Raw genomic sequence first — 12,851 nt, 5'->3', positions numbered from 1 at the left:
AGAAAAAAGTCTTTATAATTGAGAAGTTCAAAAGTATTTATAACTGAGAAGCTCTAGAAAGAAGTCTAAGAACTTCAGGGCCAGTTAATTATAAAGAACTACTGTAGAAAAATGTCTAAAACATGACTTCATGAGATACATGACTTTCACTCATTGATAAAATTGAAATGCAGCTACCAAGGGCCATTTTAACACTATATTCAGCTGTTATAATCAGAACACTTGTAGGTCATATGAAGAATGTTGGGTGGGGTAGAGAGTAAATGAGACTTGCAGAGCTGCTAAGTCACTTCAGTCGTGTCCGACTCTGTGCAACCCCATAGAGGGCAGCCCACCAGGCCCCCCGATCCCTGGGATTCTCCAGGCAAGAACACTGGAGTGGGTTGCTATTTCCTTCTCCAATGCATGAAAGTGAAAAGTGAAAGTGAAGTCACTCAGTCATGTCTGACTTTTAGCAACCCCATGGACTGCAGCCTACCAGGCTCCTCCGTCCGTGGGATTTTCCAGGCAAGAGTACTGGAGTGGGTTGCCATTGCCTTCTCCGAGACTTGCAGAGAGGAGACATTAATCAAAAAACTAGAAAGGAGCCAAAATACCTTCTATAATGATGACCATTTTACTAATGTTGTCTGGGCCTATTTTCTAATCTCCCATTACTGTGCATTTCAGAAGGTAGGAGGAGCATGTATATGGATAGCGTGTAGTTTCTGTAGTAATAAAAATTTAAGAATGCCATTGAAACCTCAAAAACACAAACTATTCACATTAACACATGCAGGAAAAAAAATCTACAAGTTAACATATTCTACTTAGAATGCAAGATATTTGTTAAAGGGGAAAATGATGATAATTCTGATTTCTTATCATACAATGTCACTGAGCTTTCATTAAATTAATGACAAACATCAAAGGGACACCTCAGGAGGTGTAAGCAACAACCACCTAGTAACAAGAAAGTTTATTATGATTGATGGATGCATCCACAAATTAAACAATAATTATAGCAGTCCCTACCCAAGTTTGGGCAGCAGCAGAAAGGCCAGCTACTACAGATAGCTAGCTATATCATACCACTACACAGTCTCTGGGAATAGGTCTGGCATATCTGAGAAACTGCTACATATAAGCAGCCTAATGTTCAAGTAGGAAAGAATATATAATATTTGCTGAGCCCCCAGTATGTGTATACTAGATACTGTGCTAGATCCTTCGCATATATTATCTCATTTAATCCTCAACAAGAGCCACTAAAGATGGGTACTTTTATTATCCCCATAAGAAGATGAGTTCAGAGTGGTGAACCAATTTCAACAAGAATCATATGGATAAAAGCTGAAGGCAAGGTCTGAACCCAGATTTGATCAACTCGTAAGGATGGAACTTTTTCACCACAATACAGTTTCTAATAAGTATTGATCTAGCCATCTAGAAGAGGAATATTGCTAGATATTTGTACATTCTTTGAGAGAGGAAAAATTGACCTACTAAAAAGGACTTTTGAGGAACTCCCTTGGTGTTCCAGTGGCTAAGACTCCATGCTCCCAAAGCAAGGGGCCCAGATTCAATCCCAGGTCAAGGAACTAGATTCCACATGCCACAACTAATAATTTGCATGCCACAACTAACGATTCCTGGAGAAGGAAATGGCAACCCACTTCAGTATTCTTGCCTGGAAAGTCCTATGGACTGAGGATCCTGACAGGCTACAGTCCAGGGGGTCAGAAAGAGTCGGACATGACTGAGCATACACACAAACGCACACACACACACACTAAAGATTCCGCATGTATCAACAAAGGTCGAAGGTCCCACATGCCACAACTAAGATTTGGTACAGCAAGATAAATAAATAAAATACACTTAAAACTGATTCAAATGTATTCTTTTTAATGGCTGAGTAATACTCCATTGTGTATATGTACCACAGCTTTCTTATCCATTCATCTGCTGATGGACATCTAGGTTGCTTCCATGTCCTGGCTATTATAAACAGTGCTGCGATGAACATTGGGGTACACGTGTCTCTGATGAAACTGGAGCCTATTATACAGAGTGAAGCAAGCCAGAAGGAAAAACACCAATACAGTATACTAACGCATATATATGGAATTTAGAAAGATGGTAACGATAACCCTGTATACGAGACAGCAAAAGAGACACTGATGTATAGAACAGTCTTATGGACTCTGTGGGAGCGGGAGAGGGTGGGAAGATTTGGGAGAATGGCATTGAAAAATTTTTTTATGAAAAAAAAAATACACTTAAAAAAAAGATGGACTTTTTGATCTTTCATTTGGACAAAGGGCACCAATTCTTTAGTTTTTTTAAAAAAGCTTGGTACTTCTCTTTACCATTTAAGATTAATAATGGTGAAAGACACAGATTTGATGAAACTCTTTCTAATCCCTGAATGTCAAATGCAGTTTTAGTTGAAGTAAGACAGCAAGCTTCTGAAAAAGTGAAGGATGGTTGTTGTTGTTCAGTTGCCCAGTTGTGTCCCACTCTTTGCTATGTCAGGCCTCCCTATTCCTCACTATCTCCCACAGTTTGCCTAAGTTCATGCCCATTGCATCGGCGATGCCATCCAGCCATCTCATCCTCTGACACCCTCTTATCCTTCTGCCTTCAATCCTTCCCAGCATCAAAAGCTTTTCCAATGAGTTGGCTGCTTGCATCAGGTGATCAAAACACTGGAGCTTAAGCTTCAGTATCAGTCCTTCCAATGTGTATTCAGGGTTGATTTCCGTCAAGATTGACTGGTTTGATCACCTTGCTGGCCAAGAGACTCTCAGGAGTCTTCTACAACACCACAGTTCGGAGGCATAAATTCTTTGGCACTCTGCCTTCTTTAGGGTCTAGCTCTCACACCTGTACCTGACCACTAGGAAGATCATAGCCTTGACTATACGGACATTTATTGACAGAGTGATGTCTCTGCTTTTTAACACACTGTCTAGGTTTGTCATCACCTTTCTGCCAAGAAGCAATCGTCTTCTGATTTCATGGCTGCAGTGACCATTCACAGGGATTTTAGACCCCAAGAAAAGGAAACTTGTCACTGCTTCCACCTTTTCCCCTTCTACCTGCCATGAAGTAATGGACATCAACATCTTAGGAATCAGTGAACTAAAATGGATAGGAATGGGCAAATTTAACTCAGATGAACACTGTATCTATTACTGTGAGCAAGAATCCCATAGAAGAAATGGAGTAGCCCTCAAAGTCAACAAAAGAGTCTGAAATACAGTACTTGGGGGCAACCTCAAAAATGACAGAATGATCTCAGTTTGTTTCCAAGACAAGTCATTCAACATCACAGTAATTCAAGTCTATGCCCCCACCACCGATGCTGAAGAAGCTTAAGTTGAATAGTTCTATCAAGACCTAGAAGACCTCCTAGAACTAACACCAAAAAAAAGATGTTCTATTCATTACTGGGGATTGGAATCCAAAAGTAGGAAATCAAGAGATGCCTGGAGTAACAGGCAAGTTTGACCTTGGATAACAAAATGAAGCATGGCAAGATTAACTGAATTATGAAAAGAGAATGCACTGGTCATAGCAAACACCCTCTTTCAACAACACAAGATATGACTTTACACATGGACATAACCAAATGGTCAATACTGAAATCAAGCTGATTATATTCTTTGTAGCTGAAGATGGAAAAGCTGTACACAGTGAGCAAAAACAAGTACTGGAGCTGACTGTGGCTTAGATCATCAGCTTCTCATAGCAAAATTCAGGCTTAAATTAAAGGAAGAGGGGGAAAGCAACAGGCCAGCCAGGTATGACTTAAATCACACCCGCTATGCTTATGGAGTGGAGGTGATGAATAGATTCAAGGGATTAGATCTAGTAAACAGTGTACCTAAAGAACTATGGACAGAGGTCTATAATACTGTACAGGAGGCAGGGAATAAAACTATCCCAAAGAAAAAGAAAACCAAGAAAGCAAAGTGGTTATCTGAGAAGGCTCTACAAATAGCTGAAGAAAGAAGAGAAGTGAAAAGCAAGGGAGAAAGAGAAAGGCACATCCAACTAAACACAGAGTTCCAAAGAATAGCAAGGAGAGACAAAAAGACCTTTTTCAATGAACAATGCATAAAAATAGAGGAAAATAACAGAAGAGGAAAGACTAGAGATCCCTTCAGGAAATATCAAAGGAATATTTCGCCCAAAGATGGGCAAAATAAAGGAGAGAAATGGTAGAGAACTAGTAGATGCTGAAGTGATCAAGAAGAGATGGAAAGAATACGCAGAAGAACTGTACAAAAAAGATCTTAATGAACTGGATTTCTATGATTTTGTGGTTAGTCACCCAGAGCCAGACATTCTGGAGTTCACATGAAGTCAAATGGGCCTCAGGAAGCACTGCTGTTAATAAATCTAGTGGATGTGATGGAATTCCAGTAGAACTATTCAAAACCCTAAAGAATGACGCCAAAAAGGTGTTGCACTCAATATGTCAGTAGATCTGGAAGACCTAGCAGTGGCCACAGGACTGGAAAAGGTCAATCCTCATCCTAATTCCCAAGAAAGGTAATATTAAATAATGTTCAAACCATCAGACAATTGCACTCATCTCCCATTCCAATAAGCTCATGTTAAAATCTTGCATGCTAGGCTTCAGCATTATGTAAACCAAGAATTTGCAGCTGTCCAAGTTGGGTTTAAAAAAGGCAGAGGAACCAGAGATCAAACTGTCAACATTAACTGGATCATACAGAAGGCAAGAAAATTCCAGAGAGACATCTACTTCTGTTTCATTGACTATGCTACAGCCTTTGACGTTTGGATCATAACAAACTGTGGAAAGCTCTTAAAGTATACGAGACCATTTTACCAGTCTCCCGAGAAACCTGAATGCGGGTCAAGAAGTAATAGTTAGAACCCTGTATGGAAAAATTGAAAAGTTCAAGACTAAAATGGGAGTTCAACAGGGCTGTCTGCTGTTACCCTGTTCAGTTCAGTTCTGTCGCTCAGTCGTGTCCAAATTTTTGTGACCACATGAATCGCAGCACTCCAGGCCTCCCTATCCATCAGCAACTCCTGGAGTTCACTCAGACTCACGTCAATCAAGTCAGTGATGCCATCTAGCCATCTAATCTTCTATCGTCCCCTTCTCCTCCTGCCCCCAATCCCTCCCAGCATCAGAGTCTTTTCCAATGAGTCAACTCTTCGCATGAGGTGGCCAAAGTACTGGAGTTTTAGCTTCAGCATCATTACCTCCAAAGAAATACCAGGGCTGATCTCCTTCAGAATGGACTGGTTGGATCTCCTTGCAGTCCAAGGGACTCCCAAGAGTCTTCTCCAACACCACAGTTCAAAAGCATCAATTCTTCAGCACTCAGCCTTCTTCACAATCCAACTCTCACATCCCTAAATGACCACTGGAAAAAACATAGCCTTGACTAGACGGACCTTTGTTGGCAAAGTAATGTCTCTGCTTTTGAATATGCTATCCAGGTTGGTCACAACTTTCCTTCCAAGGAGTAAGCATCTTTTAATTTCATGGCTGCAGTCACCATCTGCAGTGATTTTGGAGCCCCACTGTTTCCACTGTTTCCCCATCGATTTCCCATGAAGTGATGGGACCAGATGCCATGATCTTCGTTTTCTGAATGTTGAGCTTTAAGCCAAATTTTTTACACTCCACTTTCACTTTCATCAAGAGGCTTTTTAGTTCCTCTTCACTTTCTGCCATAAGGGTGGTGTCAACTGCATATCTGAGGTTATTGACATTTCTACCGGCAATCTTTATTCCAGCTTGTGCTTCTTCCAGCCCAGTGTTTCTCATGATGTACTCTGCATATAAGTTAAATAAGCAGGGTAACAATATACAGCCTTGACGTACTCATTTTCCTATTTGGAACCAGTCTGTTGTTCCATGTCCAGTTCTAACTGTTGCTTCCTGACCTGCATACAGGTTTCTCAAGAGGCGGGTCAGGTGGTCTGGTATTCTCATCTCTTTCAGATTTTTCCACAGTTTAATTGTGATCCACACAGTCAAAGGCTTTGGCATAGTCAATAAAGTAGAAATAGATGTTTTTCTGGAACTCTCTTGCTTTTGCAATGATCCAGCAGATGTTTGCAATTTGATCTCTGGTTCCTCTGCCTTTTCTAAAACCAGCTTGAAAATCTGGAAGTTCACGGTTCACATATTGCTGAAGCCTGGCTTGGAGAATTTTGAGCATTACTTTACTAGCATGTGAGATGAATGCAATTGTGCGGTAGTTTGAGCATTCTTTGGCATTGCCTTTCTTTGGGATTGGAATGAAAACTGACCTTTTCCAGTCCTGTGGCCACTGCTGACTTTTCCAAATTTGCTGGCATATTGAGTGCAGCACTTTCACATCATCATCTTTCAGGATTTGAAACAGCTCAACTGGAATTCCGTCACCTCCACTAGCTTTGTTCGTAGTGATGCTTTCTAAGCCCCACTTGACTTCACATTCCAGGATGTCTGGCTCTAGGTCAGTCATCACACCATCGTGATTATCTGGGTTGTGAAGATCTTTTTTGTACAGTTCTTCTGTGTATTCTTGCCACCTCTTCTTAATATCTTCTGCTTCTGTTAGGTCCATACCATTTCTGTCCTTTATCGAGCCCATCTTTGCATGAAATGTTCCCTTGGTATCTCTAATTTTCTTGAAGAGATCTCTAGTCTTTCCCATTCTGTTGTTTTCCTCTATTTGTCTGCAGTGATCGCTGAGGAAGGCTTTCTTATCTCTTCTTGCTATTCTTTGGAACTCTGCATTCAGATGCTTATATCTTTCCTTTTCTCCTTTACTTTTCATTTTTCTTTTCACAACTATTTTTAAGGCCTCCCCAGACAGCCATTTTGCTTTTTTGCATTTCTTTTCCATGGGGATGGTCTTGATCCCTGTCTCCTGTACAATGTCACGAAACTCCATCCATAGTTCATCAGGCACTCTATCTATCAGATCTAGTCCCTTTAATCTATTTCTCACTTCTACTGTATAATCATAAGGGATTTGATTTAGGTCATACCTGAATCGTCTAGTGGTTTTCCCTACTTTCTTCAATTTCAGTCTGAATTTGGCAATAAGGAGTTCATGATCTGAGCCACAGTCAGCTCCTGGTCTTGTTTTTGTTGACTGTATAGAGCTTTTCCATCTTTGGCTGCAAAGAATATAATCAGTCTGATTTTGGTGTTGACCATCTGGTGATGTCCATGTGTAGAGTCTTCTCTTGTCTTGTTGGAAGAGGGTGTTTGCTATGTCAAGTGCATTTTCTTGGCAAAACTCTATTAGTCTTTGCCCTGCTTCATTCCGTATTCACAGGTGGCTGCGACGGCATGCAGAGTGTGGCCGAGAGGAGCTACCCCACATCCGATGTCAGGGACAGAAGCGGGGAGGACCCTTTGACCGAAGGGCGGCAGCCGAGAGGAGCTACCCCACGTCCAAGGTCAGGGGTGGCGGCCAGGAGGAGCTATCCCACGTCCGAGGTCAGGGGCTACGCCCGATAGGAGCTACCCTGCGTCCGAGGTCAGGGGCGGCAGCCGAGAGTGCCAGGCTGTGACAGCGCAGGAGCAGCCGAGAGGAGCTATTCCCAACCGAGGCCAGGGGTGACAGCCAGGAGGAGCTGCCCCATGCCCGAGGCCAGGGGCGGCAGCCGGGAGGACAACCCCACATCCAAGGAGCAGTGGCTGCGTGGGAGCTGGAGGGCCTAGAGGAGATATTCCATGTTCAAGGTCAGGAGGGGCGGGGTTGAGGAGATACCCCTCGTCCAACGTCAGGAGCAGCGACTGCACTTTGCTGGAGCAGCCATGAAGAGATACCCCATGTCCAAGGTAAGAGAAACCCAAGTAAGATGGTAGATGTTGCAAGAGGGCATCAGAGAGCAGACACACTGAAATCATAATCACAGAAAACTAGTCAATCTAATCACACTAGGACCACAGCCTTGTCTAACTCAATGAAATTAAGCCATGCCCGTGGGGCCACCCAAGATGGGCAGGTCATGGTGGAGAGGTCTGATACAATGCGGTCCACTGGAGAAGGGAATGGCAAACCACTTCAGTATTCTTGCCTTGAGAACCCCATGAACAGTATGAAAAGGCAAAATGATAGGATACTGAAAGAGGAACTCCCCAGGTCAGTAGGGGTCAAATATGCTACTGGAGATCAGTGGAGAAATAACTCCAGAAAGAATGAAGGGATGGAGCCAAAGCAAAAAAATACCTAGTTGTGGATGTGACTGGTGATAGAAGTAAGGTCCGATGCTGTAAAAAGCAATATTGCATAGGAACCTGGAATGTCAGGTCCATGAATTAAGGCAAATTGGAAGTGGTCAAACAGGAGATGGCAAGAGTGAATGTTGACATTCTAGGAATCAGCTAACTAAAATGGACTGGAATGGGTGAATTTAACTCAGATGACCATTATATCTACTACTGCGGGCAAGAATCCCTTAGAAGAAATGGAGTAGCCATCATGGTCAACAAAAGAATCTGAAATGCAGTATTTGGATGTAATCTCAAAAATGACAGAATGATCTCTGTTCGTTTCCAAGGCAAACCATTCAATATCACAGTAATCCAAGTCTATGCCCCAACCAGTAATGCTGAAGAAGCTGAGGTTGAATGGTTCTATGAAGACCTATAAGACCTTTTAGAACTAACACCCAAAAAAAAAGATGTCACCCTGTTAGTTTATCCTATATGCTGAGCACATCATGAGAAATGCCAGGCTAGATGAGTTACAAGCTGGATGGGGGAAACATCAACAACCTCAGATATGTGGATGACATCACTCTAATGGCAGAAAGAAAAGAGAAACTATAAGGAGCCTCATGATGAGGGTAAAGGAGGAGAGTGAAAGAGTCACTTTAAAACTAAATGTTTAAAAAAACTAAGATCATGGCATCTGGCCCCATTACTTCAAATAGAGGGGGGGAAAGCGTTCTTGATCTCTTCTGCTTCTACTATAGGTCTCTACACTTTCTGTCCTTTATTGTGGCCATCTTTGGGGCAAAATATTCCATTGACATTTCCAATTCTCCTGAAGAGATCTCTAGTCTTTCCCCTTCTGTAGTTTTCCTCTATTTTTATGTATTGTTCATTGAAGAACACCTTCTTGTCTCTCCTTGTTATTCTTTGCAACTCTGCATTTAGTTGGATGTACCTTTCCCTTTCTCCCATACTTTTCACTTCTCTTCTTTCTTCAGCTATTCGTAAAGCCTCCTTAGATAACCACTTTGCCTTCTTGCTTTCTTTCTTCTTTGGGGAAGTTTTGATCACTGCCTCCTGTACAGTATTACAGACCTCTGTCCATAGTTCTTCAGGTACACTGTTTACTAGATCTAATCCCTTGAATCTATTCATCACCTTCACTGCACATTCATAGGGGATGTGATTTAAGTCATGCCTGGCTGTTCTAGTGGTTTTCCACGCTTTCATTAATTTAAGCCTGAATTTTGCTATGAGAAGCTGATGATCTGAGCCACAGTCAGCGCTAGTACTTGTTTTTGCTAACTGTCCACAGCTTCTCCATCTTCAGCTACAAAGAATGTAATCAATTTGATTTTAGTATTGACCATTTGGTTATGTTCATGTGTAAAGTCATCTCTTACATTTCTGGAAAAGGGTGTTTACTATGACCAGTCCATTCTCTTTGCAGAATTCAGTTAGCCCATACCCTGATTCATTTTGTACTCCAAGGATGGTATATGAACAAAAACAGAAATTATTTTCTCTACTGATCCCAGTGAGTCAGAGAGATTGCAAAAATGGACACACATCTGTCTAAAGCCACAGTGTGGTTTCAAGCACATGCTCAACTCTGCAGTCACAACCCCTGGCTTAGGCTTCGATCTAAATCACTGACTTAGCAATCACTAGTTAGCAATGAAACCACCTAGTCAGCCACATTTCACATATCAAATTATAGGCAAAATTATTTTGTTCTGTGGCTGTGTGTGAAAAGAAAAGGCATTAAGAAAAGGGAACCTGAAACATGGTGGAGGAGTAGGTGGATGTGGAGTACATGTCTCTCCACATATGCATCAGGAATACACCTTCAGATACAAAAATGCATGGAGAACACCATCTGAGAGTGGACAGAAGTTCCTGATTAGTGGAAAAGAATATATAGAAGCAAGCAAAACTTGGCAGTATGAAGGAAGTAGGGGGAAAAACAGGAGTGTTACTAGGACTGGACCTGTCCTTGGCAGGTGGGGGAATTGAAGCAGGGGTCTGATCCCCACAACAGGGTAATTGTCTGAGTTGGAGGAGAAACATTTAAGGCTGTGAGTGAAACAGCTGATCTGTGGCAGCCTAAATGGAATGAGAATCAGTCCTTGCTGCAGCCATACATACCCTGAACAGGGACACAGGTACCCTAGAAGGTGCAGCGGTTAGGAGCTGGACCTTAGGGATTGTGGAGCAATCTTAGGGCGAGGGCTGCTGTTGACTGCAGAGAGACAGACTGAGGGGACATGACGGAGGAGATTGCAGTGAGAAATGACTGTGGAGGAAAGTGAGGCACCCATGGAAGCAAGGCAATACTGCTGAGTCACATGTAGGGGTTGGAGTCATCACCATAGCATCTCTCTCCCCACAAGCAAGCAACAGCAGCTGAACAATAAAGAGCCTGGCCCATCAAGCATCTGACACACTGAACTACAGAGCAGGACCACACCCAGGGTGCCCTTTTAAGTACCTGATGTGCTGATCTACAGAGTAGGACCCCAGCCAGGGTGGCCGCTCTATGTAGCTGATGCACCGAACAACAGAGAAGGACCCCAGGCAAGGGAGCCCTCTGAGTGCCTGAATAGGGAGAGCTACAGAGAAAGATTAGCCAAAGAGGCCTTCTGATCGCCAGCTACCAGAAGCTCGAAAAAAGACTGATAGGGCCATAACTCCACCAGCTGAGGCAGTCTGTGTCCCTGCACACTTGGTGCTGCCAGGATCCCGGCGACATACACAGCTGTGCCACCTTCGCACTCAACCCTCACTGGGGTAGAGCTGCCACAGGCAAAATAAAAAAAAAAAAATGTCTTGCATCCATGCATGCAGGGTCGCTTCAGTTGTGTACAACTCTTTGCAACCCTGTGGGCTGTGGCCTGCCAGGCTTCTCTGTCAGGGGGTTCTTCAAGCAAGAATACTGGAGTGTATTGGCCAATACTGGTTGCCTTACCCTTCTACAGCACTGTATTTCCTGCTGCCCTAGCCGCTAACTCCCCTGAGTACCTGGTGCTGCCAGAATCACTGCGACCCATGCAGCTACAAAACACCTCTGCACCTGGCCCTCACTGGGACAGATCCAAGTCCTCTAGGACAGCCTCAGGAGCAAACCTCAGTGGACGACCCACATGTAGAGGTGGAAATAAAACCACAATAGAAACCCAGGGGCAGTGTGGCTGAGGAAGAAGAACTAAAACTCTCATCAGCCGTCCAAGCTGCATATCAAATCCCCATGATCAACTCGGCAAACTTTCTGTGGAATATATGAAAGGACATTGAGGGCTCCCACAAAACAAAATGCACTAGTTCTCAGAGCTGTGGACACTGGACGCAAGATCACAGAGGTGAAGGACCAGATTAGAATCTGAGGTGCACCCACAGCAGGTCCAGAGACCAGCACAATGTTGGAGGGCATCCTCGGGAGGTGAGGTGGACTGTGACTCCAAGCATGGGAAAGGATCCTGACAGCAGTGTCTAAAGAAAAACATTTATTATGCTTATGTTTTGACTTGTTCTATTGTTAATTTTGTATTTTATTTTCCATTTCCTTTTTGTTCCCCTTCTGTTGTAGTTGTTGATTCTATTGAAACTATGAAAGCTAATTAAGCTTTTGAGGTTTTTTTTGTAGTCACACTTTTTATTGTTGTTATAAACCTCTGACTATTTTGGGCTTTTGCACTTCTGTGGAATTTTCTTTTTTTCTTTTTTTTTTCCCTCTTCCTTTTTGATATCTTTTTTTCTTTTCTCCTTTTTTAATTTTATTTTTTTAAACCTATTATTATTTTTTCTACACATTTCTTTTTATGCTTTTCCTACTGTTCTCTTTCCCTTGCAGTTAAACTTTAATTTACATAAATCTTCTTTATCTGCCTCTATTTTGCTTTAAATGTTTATTCTTTCCTTCTTTTCTTTCCTTCCTTTCCTCTCAACGTATTTGTTAGTTTTGTTTTCATTGCTTTATACCCTACTTGGCACATTGCTTTAGTTTTGTTTTCCAGTTTCTGCTTTAGTTAGTCTTGTTCTTAACAGGTAGATATAATTTTTGGTTTCCTTTGTTTGCTAGGTCAATCTATTGTACTTTGTTTTGTTGGACTGTTTTGATTTTGCTTATCGATGTATATGTTCAGTTCAGTTCAGTTCAGTTGCTCAGTCGTGTCCAACTCTTTGCAACCCCATGACCTACAGCAGGCCAGGCCTCCCTGTCCATCACCAACTCCCGGAGTCCACCCAAACCCATGTCCATCGAGTTGGTGATGCCATCCAACCATCTCATCCTCTGTCGTCCCCTTCTCCTCCTGCTCTCAATCTTTCCCAGCATCATGGTCTTTTCAAATGAGTCAGCTCTTAGGTGGCCAAAGTATTGGAGTTTCAGCTTCAGCATCAGTCCTTCCAATGAACACCCAGGACTGATCTCCTTTAGTATGGACTGGTTGGATCTCTTTGCAGTCCAAGGGACTCTCAAGAGTCTTCTCCAACACAATTCAAAAGCATCAATTCTTCAGCATGCAGCTTTCTTTATAGTCCAACTCTCACATCCATACATGACCACTGGAAAAATCATAGCCTTGACTAGATGGACCTTTGTGGGCAAAGTAATGTCTCTGGTTTTTAAAATGCTGTCTAGGTTGGTCATAACTTTCCT

The 12,851-nt window shown here is 42.6% G+C and overlaps 1 protein-coding gene across 4 annotated transcripts in view; it reads right to left on the bottom strand.

The window, feature by feature from the left end:
* MTMR8 (myotubularin related protein 8) overlaps window positions 1-12,851 on the bottom strand; it is a 282,801-nt gene that overhangs the window by 186,773 nt on the left and 83,177 nt on the right. The gene's annotated exons all lie outside the window — the stretch shown is intronic.

This window comes from Bos javanicus, chromosome X (assembly GCF_032452875.1).
Source record: "Bos javanicus breed banteng chromosome X, ARS-OSU_banteng_1.0, whole genome shotgun sequence".
NCBI classification, from domain to species: Eukaryota; Metazoa; Chordata; class Mammalia; order Artiodactyla; family Bovidae; genus Bos; species Bos javanicus.
This window is presented reverse-complemented; position numbering and strand designations above follow the sequence as displayed.